We start from the raw sequence: 15,954 nt of genomic DNA, 5'->3' as shown, positions 1-15,954 counted from the left end.
CATCAACAAGAGGTTAAATTGAATTAATAATTCGATTAACTATATTTACAAGTCTTGCTTGATACGAACTGAACACTAGGAAGCATGTTAGTTTAATCAACTGATCACTGTTTGAATTGACTTGTTTGCTAAAGGATTAATTGTAGTGAACGCGAATCTAATCATTTTAGGAATCGGTGAACATAAATAAATGAATTTATGTATGCAATTGTCTATGTTTTTAAGGTGTAATTTATCTAAATCAAAGTACCCGAAGAGATTTGTTTTCCTGTTAGTTTATGGAAAGTTGTTAATTAATTGTTAGTTTGAGATTTATTAAACTATTTCTTTATTCTTTCATGTGCCCTGTAACCTATAATCAAATATTTTAAATTAATTCACCACCGTTCCCTGTGATCGACACCCGACTTACCTAAGCTATACTGTAATCTGACTAGGTACACTGCCTATAAGTGCATAGTTAGTCTAAGTTTGTTAGGTCATAAATATTAAAATTAGTGGGTACTTTTGTGCACATCAAGTTTTTGGCGCTGGTGCCGGGGAACGGCGTGTCATTAATTTAATTTATTTGGTTATTTGTTATTTGTTTATAGTTAGTTAGTTTTTTTTAGAGTTTATTTTCGATGATATCATTTCACTTGTCGGGAAGGTTCTTGCTTTTATTTGCAGGAATTTGGGATTTTACACTTTGCTTGACTTTACTTTTTGCATGGGTTTCGAGAATGAAAGCGATTAGGGAATTCTTGACCTGCTTAGCTTACTACTTTGTTGATTTGTCCAACTCAATCCATGAGGCGTAGTATAGCTAGGCGTATTGTGGTGGTTAAGTGGAAGACCGAGCTCTTGCTGTTCTTGACTAGTTAGGTCACTTCTTGTTCCGCTTTTAGTTAAAGGTGCAAAGAAAACAAAAGAAATATTCTAACGGGTCCCGAAAGTGGGTATTTTCGCAAACCAATTCTTGCATGCAAAGGTTTTTAATCAACCATTGTTGTTTGATCTTGACAAAGATAAGTGATTGTGACGCCTCAATTTTTTTTTTATTTATCACTCATTGTGAAGTCATCATTAGCTGAAGAATTAACAAGAAAAAAATAATTAAGTTTTAAGTCCCTTAATTAAATAATTAAAAAGAAAAGGAAGTTAAATTAAAGGAAAAGGAAAATTTTCAAATATAAGTACGCCCAGCGTAAGTTTTATTATGCCATGCATAATAAACCCTGGATCGCGTATAGATTTTCACGTAGTTGGGGTTACGCCCAATGTAACATTGATTTACGCCCTGCGTAAATCAGCGACTAGGTATATCTCTTGACCTTTTGACTTCTTTGTTATTCTTTTCACAACTCCTTCCTTCGCACACAAACTGTGACGACGACTTATCTCCAAGAATCTCGATTTTTCATCTTTTCCTGTAAAATTCGACATACATGTATGTTTTTCGGGTACTCAATATACTAGATTTGGGTTTAAATCGACGAAATTGGTTGCAAAATGCCTTTGTTCGAAATCTAGGGTTCTTAGGGTTCTTGAATTAGGGCCGATTTCGCAATTATTTGTTCTGATTACCACTTGAATGGATCGATTTCTGTCAGTTAACTGAACCCTAGGACTTAATTTGGTCCTAATCCCGTCCCACACCCATCGATTTGACCTCAGGGACGAACGCCAAGCGTAACCTGTTGACTTCGATTTTTTTGACTGCTCTATGCAGATTCCCTGTTAAATGTTTACCAATCTTGAATAGATAAGGAACTAATAGGGGATTGATTTATCTTTTTGGTCATAAGTTTAAAGGGTGGCTCCGATTTTTTTTACTGCCTTGGACCACTAGGTTGGTTCCGTTTGCTAACATGTATGCCCCCATGTGTTTGAATTTACTAGACCACCTGCGTATATGCTTAAATTGACAGTTTTGTCATGGGTATTGATTTTAGAACGAGCAGGGGGACAGACTCGTGCACCTGGACGTACGCCCAACGTACGCTGGATGTACGCCCAGCGTAAAGACCAGGTCTCGCACCAATATTTTTAGTCTAAAAAAAATTGTTAATGCTGTGATATTTTGTTTGGTTTTGTGTTAATATGTGCAGATTATGGCCCGAAGGACACAAAGGACCAACCCACCCGAGGATGTGACCGATCATCGTTTTTTACAATTTCCGCAAACGCTGAACGATGCAACCCGGGCACGTTATGTCACCAACTTGAGCTTGCTTCTCACCAAGGAGATTGATATTGCACCCTCATTCGATTGGGAATTGGCTACCAGGACTGGACTTGCTGCATTGATCCAGGAATTTTTGCAATACACGCACTCGGACGCGAGTGGTGTGGATTTGTTCGTGTGTCAGGGATGGGCACGTTTGTTCAGGATCCAGGAGCCTGTTTATCGGGAGATTTTGCTGGAGTTCTACGCTACAGTTTCCTATGATCCTAGGAAGGCGCTCGATGACAGGACAACCTTTGCCTTCAGACTGGGGGGTGGGGGGGGGGGTGAGCCGGGAATGCAGCGTGACCGAGCTTGCGACTCGGGTTGGTATTTACACAGCCGATGAGATGAGGAGTGTCCACTTCCCGACATTCCTTGCTGATTGTCTCACGAACCGGCCAGAAGACTATAACGAGAACACTTTTTGGGCCGAGATTACAGGAGGAGTTTACACACCATCTACCACACGAGGGGGAATGATTTGGTCTACTACATACCGAATGTTGCACCGGTTGATTTCTATGTCTCTCACGCATCATAAGAATAGTGAGAGAGTGCCTTCGACGGACTTGTATTTCCTATGGGCACTTGTTACTCCGGGGAGGCACCTGAACCTTCCAGTTGCTTTAGCTGCATATTTGGGACGGAGGGCCAGGGGACTTCGGGGGGATAGCCCAATTTGCGGAGGGCATTTTATCATGCGGTTAGCTCGATCATATCAGTTGCTGACGCGTGAGATCACGAGATCGATGGTGTTTCACGACATGAGGCCGATAAGTCTTCAGCTGTTAGAGTCGATGCGTGTATTAGAGTGGGGGTGGAGATGGTGTCTTGAGGGTTCGAGCTGATGATGTGGCGGATGAGGAGGGTGCCGCCGAGCCACAGCCGAGACGGGTCCAACAGCATAGACCTGTTTCTCGGGGAGCGCAGCAGGAACCTGAGCCGGAGATTGATATGCGCTACCTAGCTCAGGGCATTGACCGTCTTAGTGAGTATGTTGCACATGTGGACAGGCAACAGCGGTGGTATGGGGATGCGTTGAACGCATTCTTTGCCCACTAGGGGTTTCAGTATTCGGTCCCCTACCCACCACCATTCCAGCCACGACATGATGGGGCCGGTACTTCTGGGACACAACAGCATGATGATGGAGATGATGAGTGATCCTTTTTATTTTTTTATGTTTTTGTGTTATTTTTAGTTTAGTTTAGTATTTTTATTTGGTATGTAATTAAACTTTAATTTAGTTTGTTTTTACTTTTGTTTTCCATGTTGGTGCTCTTTGGGTGTTTAGATTTCTGCAGAATTTTCGCCCTTAGAAAGCTGGCAGTAAGTTCAGCAGCTAAGTCCGACTGTTGTTAGAGAGAGCCGTGGGAGAGTTGAAGAATATAGTCAAGACCCACGATTTGTCATAAATGTGGGGTGCATATAGATTTCGTGAGTGAAGATTGTCATTTTTACGATGTTTTGACTCTTATGATGTGGATGAGCAGTTCCCACACCATAGAGTTTTATTTTGACGCGAGGAAGACGTATCATCCCGGCTGCCATGACATGGTTGACACTTTCTTATGTTGTGGGGGATTTTCATCGCGAGAAGATGATGTCATTCTTGACGAGACGACGTGGTTGACACTTTCCCACGTCATGATTACTACATTGCATTTTATTTGCAATCTTGTGCACCACATTTTTTGGAGTCGGCAGTCTTGATTTTATTTTACGGCGAATTCAGAAGCAGCAGTTCCAGTTTTCAGTCTTTCAGCAATATTTGAAGCAACTTGTAGCAGCCGCATTCGATCTCGCCACAACTACCCAGGAGAGTCTGTTCCTTTTTCCTCCTTTTTATGTTCTTAATTTGTTTTAGCATACAATGAGGGCATTGTATGAAATAAGTGTGGGGTAGGGGGTCGGTAAAAGTAAATTAAAATAAAAAAATAAAAATAAAATAATAGTTAGGAAATTGCTAGATTTAGGAAATTTAAAATTTAAAAAACCTAAAATAATAGTTTAATTTAGAAAAAACTAGTGATAATTTAAAATTTTGCTAATATTGTATGAAATGATCCGATGAGAACTCAAATGTTTAGTTGAGCCAATATACGTTATAGTGCATTTGTGGCCTCCCTTATTTTAGTGAAATCATGGAACAAAAACATAACCCCACTTGGTTTGAGGGATGCAATATGTTTAGCAGCCTAAACCTGAAATGTATCCAGGAAAATTATTATCATTAACCAATAAAGGTTGAGGTTGAGCGCCTCTACTTAAGCATGTAGGTTTTGAGTCAAAAAGGTGAGGTACATGTAAAAAAAAAAGAGAGAGAATTACAAGAAAAGTTTGAAGAATTTTGGAGCAAATAAAGTGAAGATCAAAAAGATCAAAATTCCAAGAATTCAAAAAAGTTGAAGATACTAGAAATCAATTCAAATAAGGTGGTGAATTCAAAGAAATCAAAGATCAAATTATCAAGGAAGTGAAGAATTCCAAAAGAAGCTCCATAGTGGTATCGAAAAGTTGTAATTCTAGATTATGTATGCTTAGGTTGCTCAACTAAGAATACCTTGAGGTTAGGAGGTTTTCTGCGGATGGATTCGGAGGGTTGCATAAAATGAGCATTGTTCAGAAAAAGTGGGCAAGTGTTTATGAAGATTGTGAGTATTTAAAGTATGGGGGGGTACTTTAGGAAAATTTTAGACACAAAAGCATGCGTTGTGGTCTTGACATAATGGCTGAGTTTTAAATGGATTGTTTAGTGCGATATTGGTAAAATTAAAAGTAAATTTGCTTGAGGGCAAGCAAAGGCTAAGTGTGGGGTATTTTGATATGTGTATTTATATATATATTTTTATGCACTTTATCTCAATATTTTGGCCTTATTTATTCTCTCTTAGAACTAAAAAGTACTCATAATGCTTTGAATTATCTTTTGCAGTTATTCGTTGTCGATAAAGCACAAAAGAAAAGACTGAAGCGGAAACCGGGCTGAGAGGCTAAAAGAAATTAAAAATGTTGGACTAGACCGATTACGCCCCGCGTAACTTAAGGGTACGCCCCGCGTACTGGTTGGCCTCGGATAAGTTCAATCACATAGTAATCCGTAGTACGCCCTGCGTAATCCGACTTACGCCCAGCGTACGTAAGTCGGCTACAAAGGTTATAAAAGTCGAGTTTCAGCTAACTAGGAGGGGGGATTCGACTACCAACTTAATTTAGTCGATATTAAACTTTTGTTAAGCCGTTTTGAGGGTCTAGAAGGTGGCCAGAAGGCCGTTAAGCTAACGGGAGCGGAGATCGGAAGGATTGGAGAGCGGATACATGTCGGTAATCATATGGGCTACTAACGTGACCATGTTTAGCATTCCATTGTGGTACTTTTCTGTATTCAGTTTCTGATTTGGGTGTAAAAACCTTTTACTTTTTGTTTATGATTGAATGAAGCTTTGATTATTAGACTAATTGCTATATTGAATTATTTGTTTATGTTTAATTTATCTTGCCAAGCTTGTTAAAAGATACTTATGTGTTAATGATGATTATTTTCTATTAATTATTAAGTAAATTGAGTTGCTTGAACATCTGCTTGATTGCTTGTCTCTTATGATTTTTGATGATCATCGAGATTATAAGTCTAGGAATAACGAATGTGAAACTAGGATTAACTTGGGAATAAGAAAGTTAATGTGTGAGCCTTGTTTGATGACCATCAACAAGAGGTTAAATTGAATTAATAATTCGATTAACTATATTTACAAGTCTTGCTTGATATGAATTGAACACTAGGAAGCATGTTAGTTTAATCAACTGATCACTGTTTGAATTGACTTGTTTGCTAAAGGATTAGTTGTAGTGAACACGAATCTAATCATTTTAGGAATCGGTGAACATAAATAAATGAATTTATGTATGCAATTGTCTATGTTTTTAAGGTGTAATTTATCTAAATCAAAGTACCTGAAGAGATTTGTTTTCCTGTTAGTTTATCCAAAGTTGTTAATTAATTGTTAGTTTGAGATTTATTAAACTATTTCTTTATTCTTTCATGTGACCTGTAACCTATAATCAAATATTTTAAATTAATTCACCACCGTTCCCTGTTATCGACACCCGACTTACCTAAGCTATACTGTAATCTGACTAGGTACACTGCCTATAAGCATAGTTAGTCTAAGTTTGTTAGGTCATAAATATTAAAATTAGTGGGTACTTTTGTGCACATCATCAACCCTGATTACATGTGACGTGACGTATTCGCCTAATGGCTAACTCCCACCACTCAGAGTCCCACAAAGCACAAAGCAAGCAGCATTTGAACTAAGGGAAAAATCTCAAGCAAATCCGCTCTCATGGAGAGAAACTGATCAAGCATACACAGCTAATACTCATACCAATAGGCATAACCTAACAGGCTATCCTACTGCTGTCTACTCGATTCTAGCATGCAATTCTCATACAACTGAAACACATAAAGCAGGCACATAAGGCATCACTCCTAGATCCTTAGTCCTAGTCTAGCATGCTGTTATACAAAAGCTGTTAAACATAACATAAACTTGTATGGGTACTTTGGGGAATACTTACTTGAGCTCGGCCGGTCGCGCACATCACACACTTCGTTTTTTCTCAAAACTCTTTTCTCAATTTTAGAAAACATTTTCTTTTTAGAAAATCTTTTAATCCCTCGATTTGAGTCCAGACACCCCCGAAGGTGTGTCCGAATCCCTCAAACCAGGGCTCTGATACCAACTTGTAACGACCCAATTTTCACATCCAAAAATTTTGTTTGTAAAACATTACCTTGAAAGCATTAATGATTAAAACATTGTTTAATTAAACCATTTCACATCGAAAACCTAATTTGAAATCCACAACATGTAAACAATCAAAACATTAGAGTATCAATCCCAGAATAAGCTCATAACTGCGGAAACAAGAGAGTGTGTGTGTGACATGCTGCTACCGCGCCGGCTCTTTTCCCCTAGTTGAGGAGGTACCTGAAACCAAAACTGAAAAACGCAAGCACAAAGCTTAGTGAGTTCCCCCATCATACCACATACCATACATACACATAACATACATACTGGCAGGCTATTCTGGGGTGCCTGTCTACCCGGTACGGCCATTCTAGGGTGCCGACTACTCGTGCGGCCATTCTGGGGTGCCGTCCTACCCGTGTCAAGCCATTCTGGGCGCTGACCTACCCATGTCGAGCCATTCTGGGGTTCTGACTACCCTTCAGTCCTAACAACCGAACCTCGGGGACTATTTCACCCCCTACTACTACTATCACATTTACACATAACATAAACATATTATCAGACATATCTGGGGTGCCTGAACTACCCTTCGGTCCTAAAACCCGGGGACTGGTCCCCTCCTACTACCTCTATCGCATAAACATAACAAGCCAACATGCCACACATCATCACATACTGTCAGACGTATCTGGGGTGTCTGACTACCCTTCGGTCCTAACAACCGAACTCTACTACTTTCACATACAACATATCATGCTAGCACATAACATATCAGGTAGTAGCAATCCCAGATGATATCACAAAGACAATCATCTATCATACGAACCCTACTGGTGGGCCGGCATTGTGGCCGTAGACCCACCGCTACTGGAAGGTAACTCACCTCGAAGTAGCTGCTGATCTGATCGGGAACTGACTGTCTACTGCTGCTGCTGCTGCCCCGGAAATCCTCCGGCTACAACTCCCACAACATACTCAATCAATCACTGCTAACTGACCTTTGGGTAAAATGACCATTTTACCCCTGATCATGTCATAATTCAAAGTTAGGGTCAACTTTCAGTTGACGCGACTCGCCGAGTTGGCTCTCCAACTCGCCGAGTCCCTGTCCAATTGATTATCCTGGATCCCGTCCCTACTCGTCGAGTTAGGCGTTGACTCGACGATTTCTTCTTCTAAACTGAGGTTGAAGTCCTTCATCCTACTCGCCGAGTTGTATGAACAACTCGCTGAGTTCATCTTCATCCGAAGTACACTTTATGCTGTGACTCGCCGAGTTGTATGAACAACTCACCGCGTCTGTTCTTGATCTAAGGAGATTGCCTTGAACTCGCCGAGTCAGGGCATGGACTCGCCGAGTTCCTCGATGGATGAGTTTGGCTTCCAACTCACTGAGTTACACCACGTGACTCACTACTCGCACTCGACACAACGAAAAGGGGACAACTCGGAGACTCGCGAGCAGACTCGCCGAGTCATCGCCATGCAATCACTATATACGCGATTTTTCTCGATTCCAGTCTATGCCATTCACAGATCTGGGTTCCTAGAACATGAATGAGGGATTTAGGGCTCAAAATGCCTCAAAAGGGTAGATCTAGGGTGAACAAGCAACATGGGTCCATAAAGGTAACGGATCTGAGCTCCTGGAGCTCAATCTTGCCTATATCTAAAGGCCAATCAACTTATTATGACTTATATTGCACATACAAGTTTGGGGAAGGGCTCAAGAAGGACTTATATATATATATATATATATATATATATATATATATATATATATATATATATATATATATATATATATATATATATATGAGAACTTATAGTTTCTCGAGAACACGAGAACCAAATGAGGGCCATTAGATTAAAATAATAGAAGACTGAGATGTTTTGTGGCATTTTTTTAAAATATTTGAAGAAATTAAACACGTGGGTATGGAATTGAAATTAATCGAAGGGCATTTGTGGTACTGGAATCAGATCTTTCTCGTCATCATTGTAACACCCGACTCCTGGTACGTATTTAAATTCAAGAAATGTTGCAATTTACTCTGGTACTCGGTGAGTTGGAGGCCAAACTCGTTGAGTAGACTCGACTTTTGATCGGGGGTTTAAGTGACCTACTCAACGAGTCGGAAGGAGTAGGAGCTGTCTGGACAAAACCCTAATATTTAGGGTTTGCATCCTATTTAAACAACTTAACTCGTCCCAAACCAGCCTCCATCGTCCCTCTCACTTCCAGAAAACCCTAGATTGAAACCCTAAACCTATTTTGAGTGATTTTGAGCTCTTTGTGCCATTTTGTGAAAGTTTGAAGGTTGAAGAGAAGAAGAAGGAGCTTGAGATTTCAGAAGGAGCAAGGAGATCCAGAGGTTTTGCTTCATTTCCTGTTTATTGTAGGTAAAAAGTCCATACATTGCTTCTTCTTTCATTACATACTCTTTTTAGAGTAACTTAGGGTTTTTAGAAGCCATTTTAGAGCCATCCTTGGATGCAACCACGATTTTGGGATAAGGACTTCAGATCTGGAACCATTGAGGGTTCCCATGGCACAAAGGTGCCAAGTTTATGGCCATGGGAGACCCATGCATCATATAAACCCCTTTTTATGGCTTTTTGAGCCAAAGGCCCCATGCATGTACATCAAGTTTGAAGCTTTACGTATAAAATGGACCCTAGGAGGCCAGATCTATGGTTTTAATACGTTAAGACCTGTTAAAATCGACTATATAGTTTTGGACAAAGAGGGACTCGACGAGTCACTTGGGTGACTCGGCGATTCGAAACGCTTTTTCCCCCAAAACGTCTTCTGGAAATGGTTTTGGTTGAGTGTAACACTCAACCTGCTAGGGGTTTGTCTTGGACCTGTAAATCATAGGACTCGTCGAGTGTATGAACAGACTCGGCGAGTCCAAGGTAATCTCCCAACCCATGAAGACGGACTCGACGAGTTGTCCATAGAACTGAACGAGTCATAGACTGGACACATTCATATGATGAAGATGAACTCGACGAGTTCAAGGATGAACTCGGCGAGTCGGTTGAAGATGGTCCCGCTGCTATGGTTGAAGGTGAACTCGTCGAGTTCTTGCTAGACTCTACGAGTAGAGTCGAGAGTTGTATCATTTTGAAATAAAAGGGACTCGATGAGTTGGTGGACCAACTTGGCGAGTCAAGTCAACTGGATGTTGACTTTGACTAGGGTTTGACCTTGACTTTGACTTGGAATTGGGTTGACCCTCGTAAGGTGTTATGAGTATGCATTAGTAATCGGAAAAGGTCATTGTGTAGGGATTGAGGAGTAGAGACGAGTTGATTCCCGTGCCGAGGACTGTGCGGATACTATACAAGATCGATGTGAGTTACCTGCCAGTAGTGGTGGGTCTAAGGCCACGATGCCGTTCCACCAGTAGGAGTGTACGTTAGACAATTGTCTTTGTGATCATTGTCTGTGTTTACTGCTACTTGATATGTTTATGTGTTAGCATGATATGTTGTTACATGGTCATAGCAGTAGGGGGATGTAGTCCCCAAGTTACCGGCCGATAGGGCCGAAGGAGTAGTTTAGTACCCAACTATGCTAGACAAATTATGATTATGTGATAATATGTGGTAGACCGGTCGAGAGGACTGAAAGGGCAAGCCAACACCTAGATATGCTAGGCAAGGTCACCGGTCGAGAGGACCGAAGGAGTAGGCCAGCACCCAGATATGCTAGGCAAGGTCACTGGTCGAGAGGATCGAAGGGGTAGGTCGGGCACCCAGATATGCCTGACAGTATGTATGTCATGTGTTTGTATAGTATGTGGTATGATGGGGGAACTCACTAAGCTTTGTGCTTACTGTTTTCAGTTTTATTTCAGGTACCTTTTCAGCGAGGGTGAAGGAGCCGACATGGTAGCTGCACATCACATTCACACATGATTCCGCATTTTGAGATCTATGAGATTGTACTCTGATTTTATTACTATTTTTATGATATGATTTTGAGACATGAGATGATTGTTTTATGAAAAGAAACGACTCAATTATGTTTTCTTATAAATGTTTCCTAAATTATTATATCAAAAATGAAATTTTTGTTCTTGAAAATTGGGACGTTACAAGTTGGTATCAGAGCCTTAGTTTGAGGGATTCGGATACACTCGCGGGTGTGTCTGAACTCAAACTGAGGATTGGGTATGAAATTTTTCAAAAGGAAAATCATTTTTTAAAAGAAGTTTGAAAAGAGAAAAGAACTTTGAAAATGAACAAGATGTGTGATGTGCGCGACCGGCCGAGCTCAAGTAAGTTTTCCCCTAGATACCCATACATGTTATGTTTTGATATGATATGATTATGAGAACTGCATGCTAGATTAGGGCTAGGGATCCAGGAAGGATGCCTTATATGCCTACTGTATATGTATGAGAACTGCATGCTAGATTAGGGCTAGAGGATCTAGGAAGATGTCTGATATGCCTGCTATATGTGTTTATTGAGCTAATACTGATTAGTCAGTTATATGATAGCTTGGATAGAGTATGTCGAATTGGGTTACTCAATGCCCGAATTCTGTTGCTTTGTGCTTCGGGAGTTCTAGTTATCTTTAGCTAACTAGTAAATGAATACGTTAAGTTACATATGGCGAGGATGAAATAATTTTAGAAGGTTAGGTCTGGCTCTACTGCACAACTCTTGTTTGAGTCCAACCGTTGTGGGGTAGGACCTTTCATTCGAAAAATTATCTGGTCTTCGTAATATGTAATGGTATTCGCTAGCTAGTTAGGTAAGGGTAGCATGGGTTCCTTATGCAGCTGATGGCGAAGAGTAGGATGGAGAGTTACCCTAGGGTAAGCCTAGGATGAGTTTAGCAAAGAGTGCAATAGTAGTCTAAGGGATTTGGTGAATTCGAAGCAATCCTTAAGGAAAGTACGGATAAATGTGGAAGGTAGTATGGGCCCGTACTACTGAAAGCAGAGGATCCATACTCGAGTCAAGGAGGGCTAAGATGGAATCAGGGAACTGTAGAGTGTATGAGTCTTCCCGAGAGTTATGTATGATTCTGACGATTATGTGTTATGTTTCAGAATGGTGATGATCACACGTCACGGAGGAGGAGGTTCAAGGTCAGGATCAGGTTCGGGATCGGGCGCTGAGCCAGTTGATGAGGGTCTACGTGAGTTCATTGCTTCTAAGATCACTAGAGGCATCCTTGAGTCGACCCCGATGATTTTCGAGTCGATCAAGGAAGGGATCATAGAGCTGATGGAGGATCGCCTCAGGGCATTCAGGAGCGACATGGCACTCAGCCAGTCAGGATCACACACACCGTCCTTCAAGGACTTCAGGGGTAGTGGTGTGCCAGATTTCCAGGGGGTGAAGGACCCCATTGCTGCCAGACGGTGGATTGCAGACATGGAGTCTGCACAGCTGACGAGCTTCTGCCCTGAGGGGTCGAAGGTTTGTTATGCTGCGGGATGTTTGAGGGACCGAGCTAGAGACTGGTGGGAGTCAGTTGGTGATTCCTTGGGAGCCTTAGCCATTGAGGCTATGACCGTGTCTGACTTTGTGACAAGGTTTAGGGCGGAGTTTGCACCGGCTGTAGAGCTTCAGTAGCTGTCTAGGGAGTTTCTCAACATGAGGCAGACGACTGAGTCAGTGGCAGATATCACCGCCAAATTTTAGGAGAGGGCATTGTTGGTGCCTCAATATGTGGGAGACGAGGAGATGCGGAGGACCCGCTACCATGACATGTTAAGATCTGACATCCGGGAGCATGTCAGATTCTCAGCATGCCCAAACCTAGATTCCATGATTGCCAGGGCAAGGGAGAGGGAGATTGACTTGGAGCACATTAGGAAGAGGAAGGCGGAGAAGGGGCATGCGACCGGGGCTTCAGGGAAGAAGCCTAAGGGATCCGACTCTAGGTCGAAGGGCTGCTACGGAAAGTGAGGCAAGACTCATGAGGGGGTTTGTAGGTTGGGATCATCGGGCTGCTACAAGTGCGACAAGTCGGGCCACTTTAGTAGGGATTGTATTGGCCCTGCGCCCACTTTACAGACATCAGAATTGTTATGTTTCCACTGCAACCAGTGAGGCATAAAAAGGCCAATTGCCCTCATTTGACAAAAACAACGCCAGTGAAGGCGCCAACTCCAGTGACCCTGCGGATCACTGATGGTCGGCAGGGCAAGACAGAAGCTCCAGTGGTGAGGAGCCGAGCCTTCCAGTTGAATACCAAGGAGGCACGTGCCGTACCCGATGTAGTGATGGGATCGTTCCATGTGAACGGTATCCCAGTTCAGGTGCTGTTTGATTCGGGTGCTACCCGATCATTTGTCTCTCTTACGCTTAGCAAGAGGTTCCTTGAGTTTTCTGGCATGTTGGATTGCCCCTAGAGGTCAAGATTGCGGACGATCGATCAGTGTGAGCATCAGAGGTTTTTAGGGACTATGTTTTGAGGTTGTTCGAGGAGCGTTATTTTGTGGACTTGGTCCCCATCCCACTGCGTGGGAACAAGGTGATTATATGCATGGATTGGTTGAGCCCCAACGGGGCAGTGATCGACAGCGCGCAACAGTTGGTTCAGATCAGGACCCCGAGTGGAGGAGAGCTGGTGATTTAGGGCGAGAGGCCACAACGTGAACCAACACTATGTTCAGCAGCGAGGGCTAGGCACTATCTTCAGCAGGGCTGCGCTGGGTATGTCGCTTATGTTATGGATACCCGGGAGGCGGGTAAGGTGAAGGTGAGTGATGTTCCAGTGGTATGAGATTACGTGGATGTATTCCCAGAGGAGCTGCCTAGGATACCTCCAGAGCGACAGGTGGAGTTCAGAATCGACCTAGTCCCTGGTGCGGCTACGATAGCCAAGGCACCATATCGGTTGGCTCCTCCCGAGATGAAGGAGTTGTCTATGCAACTACAGGAGCTGTTAGACAAAGGATTTATCAGGCTGAGTAGTTCGCCTTGGGGAGCCCCGATCCTGTTTGTCAAGAAGAAGGACGGGTCGCATCGCATGTGCATAGATTACCGGGAGCTGAACAAGGTAACAATGAAGAACCGTTACCCACTCCCGAGAATAGATGACTTGTTCGACTAGCTTCAGGGAGCATCTTGGTTTTTCAAGATAGACTTGCGGCGAGGCTACCATCAGATGAGGTTCAGGGAGGAGGATATACAGAAGACTGCTTTTCGGACTCGATATGGCCACTACAAGTTCGTGGTGATGTCCTTCGGGCTCACCAATGCTCCTGCCGCGTTCATGGACCTCATGAACCACGTGTGAAGACCGATGCTGGATCGGTCTGTGATAGTTTTCATTGATGACATCTTGGTTTACTTCAAGATGCAGGAGTAGTATGAGGAGCATCTGCGAGAGGTTTTGGATACCCTGAGAAGGGAGATCTTGTATGCCAAGTTCTCCAAGTGCAATTTCTGGTTGCGTGAGGTGTAGTTTCTTGGGCACCTTGTCAACCAGAACGAGATATTAGTTGACCCGACCAAAGTGGAAGCCATGATGAGATGGGAGGTTCCGAAGTCTCCATTTGAGATTTGGAGTTTCCTTGGATTGGCAGGCTATTATCGGAGATTCATTCAGGACTTCTCCAAGATAACCATACTTTTGACCCGGCCAACGAAGAAAGTCGTTGTTTTTCGCTGGGGGCCTAAGTAGCAGGCGGCATTCGAGACACTGAGACAGAGACTATGCGAGGCGTCGATCCTCGCCCTGCCCCGAGGGCGTGGAGGATTTTGTGGTATATTGTGATGCGTCTATTTCGGGTTTGGGCACAATTTTGATGCAGAGAGGGCATGTCATAGCCTACGCCTCGAGTTAGCTGAAGCCCTACGAGGCGAACTACCCGACGCATGAATTGGAGTTGGGGGCGGTCATCTTCGTCCTCAAGATCTGGAGACACTACCTCTATGGGGTCCGTTGTACCATCTATACGGACCACAAAAGTTTGAGGTACCTCATGGATCAGCCGAATCTGAACATGAGGCAGCGTCGGTGGCTAGACGTGGTGAAGGATTACGATTGTGAGATCCTTTACCACCCGGGGAAAGCCAATGTTGTGGCCGATGCGCTTAGTCACAAGACAGCACCGATTAGAGATATTTGCTAACGGCGACTGTGGTGACTTCACTGTTGGAACAGATCCGAGAAGCTCAGCAGGAGGCTATGAAGGAGGAACATCGAAAGAGCGAGCGCATTGTGAGCCAGGTTTCCTCCTTCGACTATGACAACCGAGGGTTATTGACACTACACCACAGGGTATGGGTTCCATACCACGGGGGTGTGTGCTAGATTCTGATGGAGGAGGCACACAAATCCTGATTCTCAATTCATCTTGGAGTGACAAAGATTTACAGAGACTTTTGACTCGATTACTGGTGGCCTTGCATGAAACGGGACGTCTCCTGGTAGGTAGAGTGGTACTTGAACTGCAGGAAGGTCAAGGCCGAGCACCAGAGGCCACACGGCAAGATGCAGCCGCTAGACATCCCCATGTGGAAATGGGAAGATATTACTATGGATTTCATCACCAAGCTTCCCAGGACTGCACGGGGAGTGGATTCGATTTGGGTCATCGTGGATCGGTTGACCAAGAGTGCCCACTTCATACCGATCCGGGAGAGCATCTCGGCCGAGAAGTTGGACGATATCTACATCCGAGAGGTAGTAGCTCGACACGGAGTGCCAGTCTCCATGATTTCAGATAGAGATGTACGGTTCACTTCCAAATTATGGAAGAAACTCCATGATAAGTTAGGCACTCGTCTGCACTTTAGCACTGCTTTCCACCCGCAGACAGATAGTTAGAGCGAGCGGACCATCTAGACATTGGAGGATATGTTGCGGGCGTGCGTGTTGGACTTTGGTGGTAGCTGGGATACCTATCTTTTGTTAGCTGAGTTCTCCTACAACAACAACTATCACACGAGTATCAATCGTCCTCCCTTTAAGATGTTGTACGGGAGGAAGTGCAGGACCCCAATATG

This window comes from Lactuca serriola, chromosome 5, assembly GCF_051521515.1.
Source record: "Lactuca serriola cultivar US96UC23 chromosome 5, Lser_US96UC23_V15, whole genome shotgun sequence".
Lineage (NCBI taxonomy): Eukaryota > Viridiplantae > Streptophyta > Magnoliopsida > Asterales > Asteraceae > Lactuca > Lactuca serriola.
Note: the sequence above shows the minus strand (reverse complement) of the source record.